Source organism: Lacerta agilis, chromosome 7, assembly GCF_009819535.1.
Source record: "Lacerta agilis isolate rLacAgi1 chromosome 7, rLacAgi1.pri, whole genome shotgun sequence".
Classification (NCBI taxonomy): Eukaryota; Metazoa; Chordata; class Lepidosauria; order Squamata; family Lacertidae; genus Lacerta; species Lacerta agilis.
In genome coordinates, this window is record NC_046318.1 from 49,860,875 (window position 1) to 49,873,680 (window position 12,806).

Genomic DNA, 12,806 nt, shown 5'->3' on the forward strand with positions numbered 1-12,806 from the left:
AAATTCATCAGGCGGTTTACAATATGATGATGATCATATCTATCTATATCTACATCTATATCTCTATATCTAATGACAGGCTTTGGGGGATTCTATCCCTCCCCCTCCCCCAGTGGCAGCAAGAAGCAGAGAAAAACAAGAAGAGTTCTTACGAATGAGTTTATTCAATCATCACAGGGAGAGACAAATGAATGCAATCAGTCTCTCATTAATGGCATTGCTCCAACTGAGATCCTCTCCACTCCCTTCCTCCCAACAGCACTTCCCCTTACAGTGGCCACCGGGGGCTAATTGTCTCTGAGTCCTTGGCTCTTGCACTCTCAATGAACGGCGGGTTCTGGGAGAAGGGGGGGTCAGAAATACTCGCCAGTGATAACATGCCAGCTGGCTGCTCTGGCTCTGTCTCCTCACCATGCCATATCTTTCTAAACATATCTGTAACTTGCCTTGGATTGCCCCAAAATTTGCTTCAACATCAGTTTCTTGCTGGTTATTCATCTTCTTGTAAACATAGAGCAAAAATGAGGAAGCACAGAGAACCAAATACACTATTCTCAATATTGGATAAAGCAAAATCAGAAGCATAAATAACCACCCTGAGTGATCCACTGAGCTCAGGTACTGCTGTGAGTCGTGAAGGCCTCTGCCTGCAAGGCCCTTTCCACCTGGCCTAGTGGGTGGAGCCCAGACTGACCAGCTCTACTAAAGAGGTGCCTGGTTGGACCAGAGGGACATTGCCTGACAACAAACCTGAACTATTGGATTATTTTGCTGCATCTTTTTGTGCCTGCCAAACAGCCGTGTTTATTTATTATTATTAATAATAAATAAATAAATAAATAAATAAATAAAATCATAATTATTATCATAATGTTTTATTCTCTTGTTAGTTATGCTGTTTTAAATGTGCATTTTATATGGGACTTCATTTAGCAGTGGGTTTTAAAAAAAAAGTTTAAGATTTTTTTTTGTTAACTTTGTTTGTGGAGTGTGCATTCTGTAGTTGACCTCCTTTGTAATGTTTTATTTTGAAATGTTATTTTGACTGTATACTCTATATGTGACTTTCTGCAGAATGTTTTATTCATGTTTTAATGTACTTTAAACCGCTTTGAGATTTTTCTTAAAATATAAAGCGGGGGGGGGGGTGTATACAGGTGAAACTCGAAAAATTAGAATATCATGGAATTTCTTTCAGTAATTCAACTTAAAAGGTGAAACTAATATATGAGATAGACTTATGACATGCAAAACGAGATATGTCAAGCCTTTGTTTGTTATAATTGTAATGATTATGGCGTACAGCTGATGAGAAAAACATATTAACAATTTCAACTTTGGGTTTTTCATTAGCTGCATGCCAATTATAACAAGCAAAGGCTTGGCTTTTGCATGTCATGAGTTTATCTCATATATTAAACTCCAGTAGCTAATGACAACAATTGCTTACATAAATGGACTTTTCCACGATATTCTAATTTTTCGAGTTTCACGTGTGTGTGTGTATGTGTGTGTGTGTATTTTTTTCCAAATAAGGAAAATTAATCCAGTTTTCCAGCATTTGAGAGACTTTCCACCCCTATGGAGACATGTCCCTTTATACAGCACCGGCCTCGGTCCTGTATACCTGAAGGAGCGTCTCCACCCCCATCGTTCAGCCCGGACACTGAGATCCAGCGCCGAGGGCCTTCTGGCGGTTCCCTCACTGCGAGAAGCAAAGCTACAGGGAACCAGGCAGAGGGCCTTCTCGGTAGTGGCGCCCGCCCTGTGGAACACCCTCCCAGCAGAGGTCAAAGAGATAAATAACTATCTGACATTCAGAAAATACCTGAAGGCAGCCCTGTTTAGGGAAGTTTTTAACCTGTGATATTTTAAATGTATTTTAATATCTGTTAGAGGATGCCCAGAGTGGCTGGGGGGACCCAGCCAGTTGGGCGGGGTACAAATAAATTATTATTATTATTATTATTATTATTATTATTATTATTATTATTATTATTCTGGGGTTGAAAGAGACTCTGATAGGTGTGCCATCTGTATGAAGAAACAAAGCAATGTGAAAAAGAGGGAAGGCATAGAGAGCCTGTTGCTTGGAAGTCGTGGCCATCAGTAATCTAACAGAAGGTATGGACACACACCTACAAAAGCATTCATATCAAGGGAAAGGACCTCTGGACGGTTAAGTCAAGTCAAAGGCCAATAGGGGGTGCAATTGGACACCGTGATGAGTGCCAGAGCGCATGGAAGCTGTTATGTATTGAAGTTCTCACCTTGGCCACCAGGGGTGTGTGTATATAGTTTATTCTGCTGCGGTTTTCACTCAGGTCAGCTTATGCAAATGAAGGATTAGAAACTGACACTCAGGGATTGGTTAGCTGCAGAATGTTGTTACTGTTACATTGTAGCTGAGCTCTATATAAGCTGGTGGCTGAGGCCTCCAGCTCAGTTCTGTTCCAGCCTGCAATAAAACAAGAGCTGTTTTGGAAATCGCTGTGTCGTCTGTTGTGTCCACCCACAACTTAACACTGGCGACGAGGATGGGATCATGGACATCAGAACACAGACAGCACACAGCCAGTCAGCGCAAGGGCAAATCACTGAGCTGAATCACTGAGCTGAAACGCTGAGCGAAATCACTGAACAGAACCAACTCAGAGCTGCCCGTTCTGGCTAGAGCACTGTGTTCCATCCATCGCCCACCACGTCGGCATCGGAGTCATGGCTACACTAGTGCCTCTACCACCGTTTGCCCCGACCTCTGAATCATGGGACTCATATCTCGCTCGGTTTGAATGCTACCTTCAAGCAAACGAGCTAACAGAGGTATCAGAGGAGCGGAAGCGAGGCCTTTTCCTCAGCCTCTGCGGGCCCGAGGTGTTTGAGACGGCCAGAGTTTTAGTCGCTCCACTCGCAGTTCACAGAGCACCGTGGGACGCGCTACAAGAAAAGCTACGCGGCCACTACGCGCCCAAGCCGTCCAAAATTGCGGCCCGCCACGCCTTTTACCACCGGAACCAGGCAGAGGGGGAGTCGATCAACGACTACGTCGCCGCTCTCCGAAAGGCCGCATTAACCTGCGAGTTCCGAGACTTAGACGATGCCATGATGGATCGGATCGTCTGCGGGGTCTGGGACAACCGTCTGCAACGGCGCCTCCTTGCCAAGCCAGACCTCACGCTACAGAAGGCCATCGAGGAGGCTGCGGCCTCAGAAGCGGCTGAACTCTCCGCCCAGGAGATCCGCAAGGCCAGCAGCCCACGACCTACAAAAAAGCCAATCGCCGTACACCATGAAGAGGCTAGCAGCGACGAGGCATCAACCAGCGAAGACGATGACGTGCACCAGACGAAGCGGGAACGCGGGAAGTTCAAACAGAAGTCCAAGGGCCAATCAGAATGCGCCGGCTGTGGAGGCGACCACCCCCGCGTCAAATGCCGATTCAGAGACGCCATCTGCCGGCAGTGCTCCAGAAAGGGTCACATCGCCAAGGTCTGCCGATCTACGCCATCAAACACAGCCTCTTCACCATCTCGCAAGTCCAAGTCGTCAACCCGGTCCGCAAACAGTAACTGTTTCGCTCTCACCAACTGTTGCTGCTCATCCGGAACCACGATTGGACAAACCGACTCGCCTACGCGACGCAAACTACACATCACGGTGCTCATCGAAGGAGCTCCGTGTGACATGGAGATCGACACCGGGTCTGCCCTGTCCGTTGTGTCCTGGAGCACTATCAAAAGACTTGTGCCCAAGCTGTCTAAGAGGCAGCTTGACCGACATCGTGTACACCTGAGGGACTACCAGGGGAACGACATTCCCGTGACGGGCGTCGGCCAGTTCCAGGTCAAGTTCAAAAACTTCTCGGGCCCACTCCGACTCGTGGTAGTTGAAGACCCGCGGCCCAGCCTCCTAGGGCTAGAATGGTTTGGCGCCCTCGGTCTGGAAGTCACCGGCATCAACTGCATCTCCAACGCGGAAGTGGAAAAGTTAACTAAAGAATTTGCCGAGGTTTTCGATGGCACCTTGGGCCAATATACAGGCACACCCATCTCCTTTAGCCTTGATCCACAAGTAGCTCCAATCAAGCTAAAGCCACGCCGGGTTCCGTTCGCCCTCAAGGCTAAGGTGGACGAACAACTGGACAAATTAATCGCGCAAGGGGTTTTAGAGCCGGTCGACCATGCCAAGTGGGAAACGCCTATCGTCACACCTGTCAAGCCGGATGGGTCGGTGAGGATATGCGCAGACTACAAGTGCACGATCAACAAGGCGCTTCAGCAGCACGCGTATCCAGTTCCCGTCATCCAACACCTGCTGCATTCTTTGGGCGAAGGCAAGGTCTTTGCTAAGCTGGACCTTGCCCAAGCCTATCAACAACTGCCTGTTGACGACGCCACCGCTGAAGCTCAGACGATCGTCACCCACCGCGGAGCGTTCCGATGCCGCCGACTACAGTTCGGGGTGAGCGTGGCTCCCGGCATATTTCAAAGCCTCATGGAGCGCCTTCTGCAGGGACTGCCAGGCGTGGTACCATATTTCGATGATGTACTGGTATCCGCAGACTCAAATCAGCAGCTGTTCGAGCGCCTCCGCGCTGTGCTGACCAGGTTCCAGGAGGCCGGACTCAAGGTGAAGAAGGAAAAGTGTCTGATTGCCGTTCCACAGGTGGAGTTCCTGGGCTACCTCATCAACGCCTCTGGCCTTCACCCAACGGCATCCAAAATCCGGGCCATTCAGGAGGCCCCGATTCCAAAGAACAAGACTGAATTGCAGGCGTTCCTGGGGCTGCTGAACTTCTACAATATGTTCCTGCCCCACAAGGCAACGCTAGCTGAGCCTCTCCACCGCCTGCTCAGCACAAAGGCGCCATGGTCCTGGGGTCATCGGGAGACAGCGGCCTTCAACGCAGTCAAGTCCCTCCTCTCCTCAGACAGTGTGCTGGTACAGTACAGTGAAGCCAGACCACTGGTCCTCGCCTGTGACGCCTCGCCCTTTGGCATCGGTGCAGTCCTCAGTCACCGGTTCCCGGATGGGAGGGAAGCACCACTTGCTTACTTCTCTCGAACGCTGTCTCCGGCGGAACGGAATTACAGCCAGCTCGACAAGGAGGCACTGGCGCTTGTGGCTGGAGTGAAGAGGTTCCACGAATATCTCTACGGGAGAACCTTTGACCTCATCACTGACCACAAGCCGCTCCTGGGCCTCCTTGCAGGAGACAGACCTACTCCGCCGATCCTCTCGCCACGCATGCTGCGATGGACTGTTTTTCTGGCAGCATACAGCTATCGGCTCATTCATCGCCCGGGAAAGTCGCTGGGCCATGCTGATGCCCTCAGTCGTTGCCCCCTTCCGGCGTTGGTGGAAGATCCAGCTCCTGCTTCATCGGTACTCCTGCTTGAGGACCTCCCAGCTGCACCAGTGTCGGCTACCGATGTGGCCTCCGCATCTTCCCAGGACCGCACCATCAGACGTGTGCTCAACTGGGTGTGGAGGGGGTGGCCAGAAGGGCCATTCACATCTGAGTTCCAGCCATTTGCGACCAGACAGCATGAGCTCTCGGCTCATCGCGGCTGCCTACTGTGGGGAGACCGAGTCGTGGTTCCCCAAAGACTCCGCCAACGCATCCTTGAGGCTCTGCACATCGGCCACCCAGGGATCGTTAAAATGAAGGCGTTGGCTCGGTGTTACGTCTGGTGGCCTAACATGGACGAGGCCATCACCTCCTGGGTTGCCTCCTGTCAAGCGTGTCAAGAATCGAGACCTGCACCACCGGCAGCTAAGGGCAACACCTGGGAGACGCCAAAGGCACCCTGGTCGAGGGTGCACATTGACCTTGCTGGCCCTTTTCACGGCCGGACCTTTATGGTAGTGGTGGACGCTTATTCGAAATGGCTGGAGGTGGCTCTGATGCCCTCCACCACTACCGAAGCCATAGTCCGGGTGCTGCGGGGCCTATTCGCAACACATGGATGTCCTGATGTCCTCGTCTCCGACAACGGGCCACAGTTCACATCGGGCGCTTTTGAAAGGTACCTCTTGGGGCTGGGCATCCGCCACGCCCTAACAGCTCCATTCCACCCGGCCAGCAACGGACAGGCAGAACGAATGGTGCGCTCAGCGAAAGAGGCACTGGCACGCCTGGACCAGAAGGACTGGCATGAGCGAGTTACGGAATACTTGCTCGTGCAACACATTACCCCGCATGCAGCCACAGGGCGGAGTCCAGCTGAACTGCTTATGGGCCGTCGCCTCAGATCTCCGCTCAACCGGTTGCATCCAGACTTCGGGGTAGCCGAGCCCCCGGGCGGTGCTAACGCACCAAGGTCTTTTATTCCCGGGGATAAGGTTTTTGCCAGAAACTACGTGGGGGACGTTCCTTGGGTGCCGGCCACGATAGTGGGAGTCACTGGGCCCCGCTCATATCAGGTGGCACTTGAGGACGGGCGTTTGTGGCGCCGGCACATAGACCAACTGAGGCGCCGGGTTGGAACTTTGGACGATACCGCAGTACCCTCAACGGCAGCCTCAGCTCTAGAACCGACACCATTGGAAGGCGAGGCTCCATCTACACCCCCTTCACAAACTGCGGACATGGGGCCAAGCCGAGCCACTGCAGGGGTTTTGCCTGACTCCCTTGAGACGCCGACCACCGCCTTGCCTGAGTGTCCACCAAGTCCGATCGTGACAGGCCTTCCAACAGCAGCGGAGCCGGAGACCTCAGGCCCAACGACACCAGTGGTAGCACAGCAGTCGCAACGGGACTCGGGCAGCCAACCGGGCTCTGATACTGGCCCACGGCGGTCAGGTAGGGTTCCCAAACGCCCAGCATATCTAAAAGACTATGTTACACACAATTTGCACACATAATGCTGCATCGTAAATTGAACTGTTATGCTATGTGTTTTAATGAATATTGCTGTATATAATGGAACCACTATGCTTGTAACCTAATGCCTTATCTCGGTGGGGAGGGGTGTTATGTATTGAAGTTCTCACCTTGGCCACCAGGGGTGTGTGTATATAGTTTATTCTGCTGAGGTTTTCACTCAGGTCAGCTTATGCAAATGAAGGATTAGAAACTGACACTCAGGGATTGGTTAGCTGCAGAATGTTGTTACTGTTACATTGTAGCTGAGCTCTATATAAGCTGGTGGCTGAGGCCTCCAGCTCAGTTCTGTTCCAGCCTGCAATAAAACAAGAGCTGTTTTGGAAATCGCTGTGTCGTCTGTTGTGTCCACCCACAACTTAACAGAAGCACTGCTTACCTTCCTGCCACAGCGGTACTATTTATCTACTTGCACTGGTGTGTTTTCGAACTGCTAGGTTGGTAGAAGCTGAGACAGTGCAACGGCAGCTCATCCCGTTGTGTGGATTCGAACTGCTGACCTTCAGATCAGCAAGCCCAAGAGGTTCAGTGGTTTGGAGCACACAATAATATATTGGCAAGACGGGCGTATCAGAGCTCCACATATTCCCTTTCAATTACATGACGGAAGTAGCTTTGCTTGCTTCTCTCCCTCTCTTTTGTTCTTTTTTTTTAATTAAATATGAACTTTATTTAGATTTAACAATTTCACAACAAATTTAAAAACCTTTCGTAGGTACAAATACGAAGGAATAACAACAACCGCAAAAGATAAAAAACAAACAAACAAACAAACAAAAACAAAAATAACAAAAATAGAAACCACAAAAAGTTGAAAAGGAGAAAGGGAAAAAAATAAAGAAAAAAGAGAAGGAAAAAAAGGGTAAGACTAAGTGTATAGTCACGTAAGTAGCTTCTTCCAATGCAAGAGAGACACAAGCAGAGGAAACAAAAAACAATAGTTAATTCTAATTATACATTATTCAACTTTTTTCCTTTCCTATATTCCTCCCTGCATTGCTGCAGTTCTACACAAATAGTCTATACAGTGACTTCCACCTTCCATACAGTACTTTGCTTCAGATTCATCCTTCCGTCTGTTTTAAATCTTTTTCCTATCTTTCATCTTTCTTAATTTTAATTCAAAATAAATCTTCCTACTTTCTTTCCTTTCTTCACAAATTTCTTCCACTCTAAACTTAACCAGATTGTCGATTTTGATCCTTGTTTTTTAAGGTATTTGTTCAAACATTCCCACTCATTTTTAACTAAACTTCTGGGTTTACCTCTTACTGTATCTGTTAATTTTGCCAGTTCTAAATATTCACATACTTTACAGAGCCATTCTTCCCAGGAGGGTACAAGTTTCTCTTTCCAATATCTTGCCAGCACTGTTCTTGCCGCGGCCGTGGCGTATAAATAGACAGTGGTTTTATCCTTCGGTATCTCCTCATTTAATATCCCTAGTAAATATGCTTCAGGGGTCATATTAATATTGATCTTAAATATTTTTTTCAATTCTTCATGCACCCTGTTCCAGTATTTTACAATTTCTGGGCATACCCACCACATATGATAGAAGGATCCTTTTTCTTTTTGACATTTCCAACATTTGTTTTGATTGTTTTTGTTTATTTTAGCTAACCTTTCTGGAGATAGGTACCATCTATGGAGCATTTTCATCAGATTTTCTTTGATTAAATAACATGCTGTAAAGTTGATCGTTTTAGCCCATACTTTTTCCCATTTCGCATATTCTATTTCATGTCCTAGATCTTGTTCCCATCTCTTTATAGCTTTACTTTTTTCTTCATTCCTTGCATAACCTCCTGTTCCCAATTTGTATATTTTAGAAATATTTCTATGGTTGCTAAATAATATTTCTTTCTCCCAGATCGATGCTTCTTCTTCAAAACCCCTCATTTTTTATCTGTATCAAATGTTGTTTTGATTTGATAATATTCAAGCCAGCTCATACCTCTTTGTCTTAACTCCTCAAAATTTTTAATTTCGGGATGTCCATTTTTCCTTTCCACCAGGTCTTTCTTTGTAACCAGTTATTTCCCATATTCCCCCTATGTCCAGACTGGGATTCTAATGGTGACAACCACCAAGGAGTTTTATTCATAATATAGGCCTTATTTCTTTTGTTCTTCTTAAAATTCCTCTTACCAAAGGCAAGGTTGTTTAATTTATGTGTTCCGGCAACCACAGGAATTTGCACCAACTCTTTTAAATATAGATACAGTGGTACCTGGCAAAACGAATGCCTCGCAAAATGAAAAACCCGCTAGATGAAAGGGTTTGCGATTTTTTAGGTGACTCACAAAATGAAATTTTCTATGGCTGTGACTCGCAAAACGAAGCATTCGTCTTGCGCGGTACCACTGTAAGAAGAAGCCGGAACCTGCTGCTGCAAGGAGAGCGGCAGCGGCAGCGGGAACCTAAAGCGGCAGCTCGCCTCCTCCCACCGCCGAGGCTCACAAGTGCCAAGGTGGAGCAGCCAAGCCTGCCCTCGGCTCCCCGCAAACCCCAAACACTCACCGCTCTGGGAGGGAGGAGGTAGGTCCGGCGCCAATTTTTGCCTCGGCTTCTCCCTGACTGCGGCCCCTGCTCCCCACACCCAGCTTCATCCTGCTGCTGCCACTCACTCACCGCTCTCGCCGCCCTTCTTGGCTGTGGCTCGGTCTTGAGATGGGTCCGTGGCGAGGGGGCGCTCTCCCCGCTCGCCAATCGCTCTCACCGCTTGCTCTCCCTGCTCGCTCGGTGCAGGCGGCAGGAGGCTCCAGCTGGGCCCAGCCAGGCCCAACCCCCCCCTGCTGCTGCTGGCAACAAGCCCCAACTTTTTTCCCATAGGAACACATTAATTAAATTTCAATGCATTCCTATGGGAAACCGTGCTTCGCAAGACGAAATTTCCACAAAACGAAAAGACTTGCGGAATGAATTAATTTAGTCTTGCGAGGTACCACTGTAAAAGATTATTGTTCTTGATTAAATGTCTATATAAAAACACGGTTCTGAAGGTGTGTTGCTCTATAAATGGGCAGCTCACAGGATCCGTACCAGCCACAAAGGGAGTTAAGCAAGGTTGCATCCTAGCTCAGGCATTGCTTAATTTATATACAAATGATATTGTCCAGAGTTTAACATCTCCAGAGTTATCATGCCCCTAAATTGGCCACAAAAGCCATCTCCATATTATTATGCACAGATGAAGCGGTGCTTCTATCTCAAACAAAAGTGGGCCTAAAAAGATTGATGAGGGCATTCTCAGGTTCCTACCAAAGAGAACACCTGGCTGTGAAATACAAGAAAACAAAAGTCATTGTGTTTTCAGGAAAGTATAGGACCCATAGATGGTATATCAATAATGAGTTGATTGAACAAGTTAAAGTCTTTAAATACCTTTGCCCTATTTTTCAGTCAGCAGGGTCATGAGGAGCACATCAGAAATATGCAAAGGAAAAAGCATCTCAAAGCGCCAAAATTCTAACATGCTTTTGACATACAAAAGGTGGCAATCACATACCCTCAGCACTTAAACTGTTTAAAGCTAAACTGCTACCACAGTTATGATATGGGTTCAGATTTGGACAGGCACTCACCTTCGATCTACAGAAACTGTTCAACCTACGTTCCTAAGGCAATTTTTTTTCTGTTCCATCCTGTGTTCCAAATGCTTCATTGCGCTTAGACGCTAGTCTCCCCTCAGCTGAATTACAGATTTGGTGTATGACATTTAATTATTGGCTTTGCCTAAATTTAAACCCCACTTAGTATTGCAAAATTGTCATGAGAGTGCTTGGACTAAAATTGTCAACCAAAAGCTTTCCTTTTCTGGTTTATCATCACAACAGTTATTAGCACTGGGCTTCAGTAAAGTAAATAATTAAATTAGACAGCACCTAATTGAGCAACAGAATAATTTGGCCACAATAAGGAAATTTGTCCATGGTATGATTATTTTCCACCTAGTCATTTTGGCACCCTATTTGCGAAATTTAACAATTCCAAAATACAGATGCGCTTACACTTTCGCGAGTTTGAATAAACTTCCTTCAGCTGTACTTGAGCATCAATTTCAGGAAATTCCACTGGGAAAACAATGATGTGGGATTTCTGCCTTCCCACTCCCTTGCAGGAATCTGAACCAGGGTATGCCCTGCCTAATGGGCCCTTAATTTACTGAGACAGTCTCATGATTGCCACAGAAGCCATGATTCATGAGCTGCCCCAGACCTATAGGTTTTATGATCAAGAGCCATGAATTACTTCCCTCCCTTGGGACAGTGAATTCTCAAACTTATTGTGGAAGTGAGCAGAGAGGGAGAGATTTCTTGGCAGTGATGGGAGACTGAGAATTGGAGTGATTGTTCTGTGGTATTATGGCAGCGGATAAAGGTGTAGTGCGGGGGTCGGCAACCTGCGGCTCTGGAGCTGCATGCGGCTCTCTGACAGGTTTCCCGCGGCTCCAGCATGCCCCCTTTCAATGCCCTTTCAATAATAATTAAATGGTTATCGGCAGGGGGTCAAGAACCGGCCCACGTGCCAGGCGCTTCCAGCAACCCTGCGGGAAGCTTTCCGGGCAGCTTTCCTGCACTCGAGGTGAGCCGCGCTGACGGGAGAAAGGCATCGCCGACCTTTTCATCTCTCTTCTCCCACCTCCGGCGCGGCGGCGAAGTTTGTTTTGGCCTGGCAGGATGAGACTTCCTCCCTCCTTCGCGCCCTGAGGGCAGGGGCTCCCTTCGCCAACTTCCCCAGGCTCAGTCACCCGCTTTCACCCCATGGAGAACCCGGCAGGCGGCAGCACCATCCCAGCTGTAGCGCCCGCAGAGCAACAGCCCCAGCTGCCCCCTGCAGCGGGAGTGAACGGCGGGGATTCGTCGGAGCAGCCTTAGGTCTGCTTAGGTCGCCTATATATCCACAGAAGTCCCGATTTTCTTTTTTTAACTGCCTGCCGGGCGTGCGCTTGGCTTTTCTGCAGGAGGTTTTCTGCAGCGTGCCGGGCGGAGTGGGAGGGTCTACGCAGGCGTGCGAGGCAAGGCGAGTGGCAGCTGCTGGGTTTCTTGGAGGTTTGTTTGCCCGTACTTCTCCCCCCCCGTGCAGTCTCCTTTTACACACAGCAACAGGGGGTGGGGTGGGGGGCAAAGATGGTTCCCCTTCAGGCTGGGTGGTGTGGGTGGATGCTGGTGGGGTTTCCCCTCCCTCCTCTTTCTCTGCTTATTGGGGGAGCAAAGCATGTAGTAAGGGGGGTGGCTTGGCTGGGGGGGAGGGGGCAATAACCCCTCAGACATGGGCATTTGACGGGGGGAGACCGATTTATAGGAAACAGCTACTACCAATTGTGTGAGGCTTGCGCTGTAGTTATTTGTAGGTCCTGCTAATTTATGAATCAATACTGCTGCTCATCATACCCGTTTCCTGTGTTTCTAATACTGAAACTGAAAACATCAATAGCCTGTGTTCTTAAGACTGTGCACCTTTAAGACAGGCAAACAAGCCCTTATATGCAAATTATATATAGGAAGGGTTACCTCAACAGTTGCAGCTGATTCCTATACATTCATAGCCACCCCCAACCTCCCTGCGAACATCCAACATTCCACATTCTACACTATTCATAACTCATCCAACCCAAAAGCTAAGGTACTTAATGTTTAACCTCTGGTAACCAACTATATCCATCCACCATATTCCAACTTAAACAGCCTAATATACAGCCCACTCACCATAAATCACAGCCACCATCTACAAACTGCCAAATGAAACACAAAGGTCAATCTTCTTATTTCAGGGATGTGTCCTATCCCCTTTCAAGCATAAGTGACACAGTGGGGGCTCCAGCATGATAGAAAATCCCATGTATGCTTACCTGCAGTTAAGTCCCATTGTTTACTCCTGAGTAAGCATGCATGTTTACCACATATGTTCAAGCGCC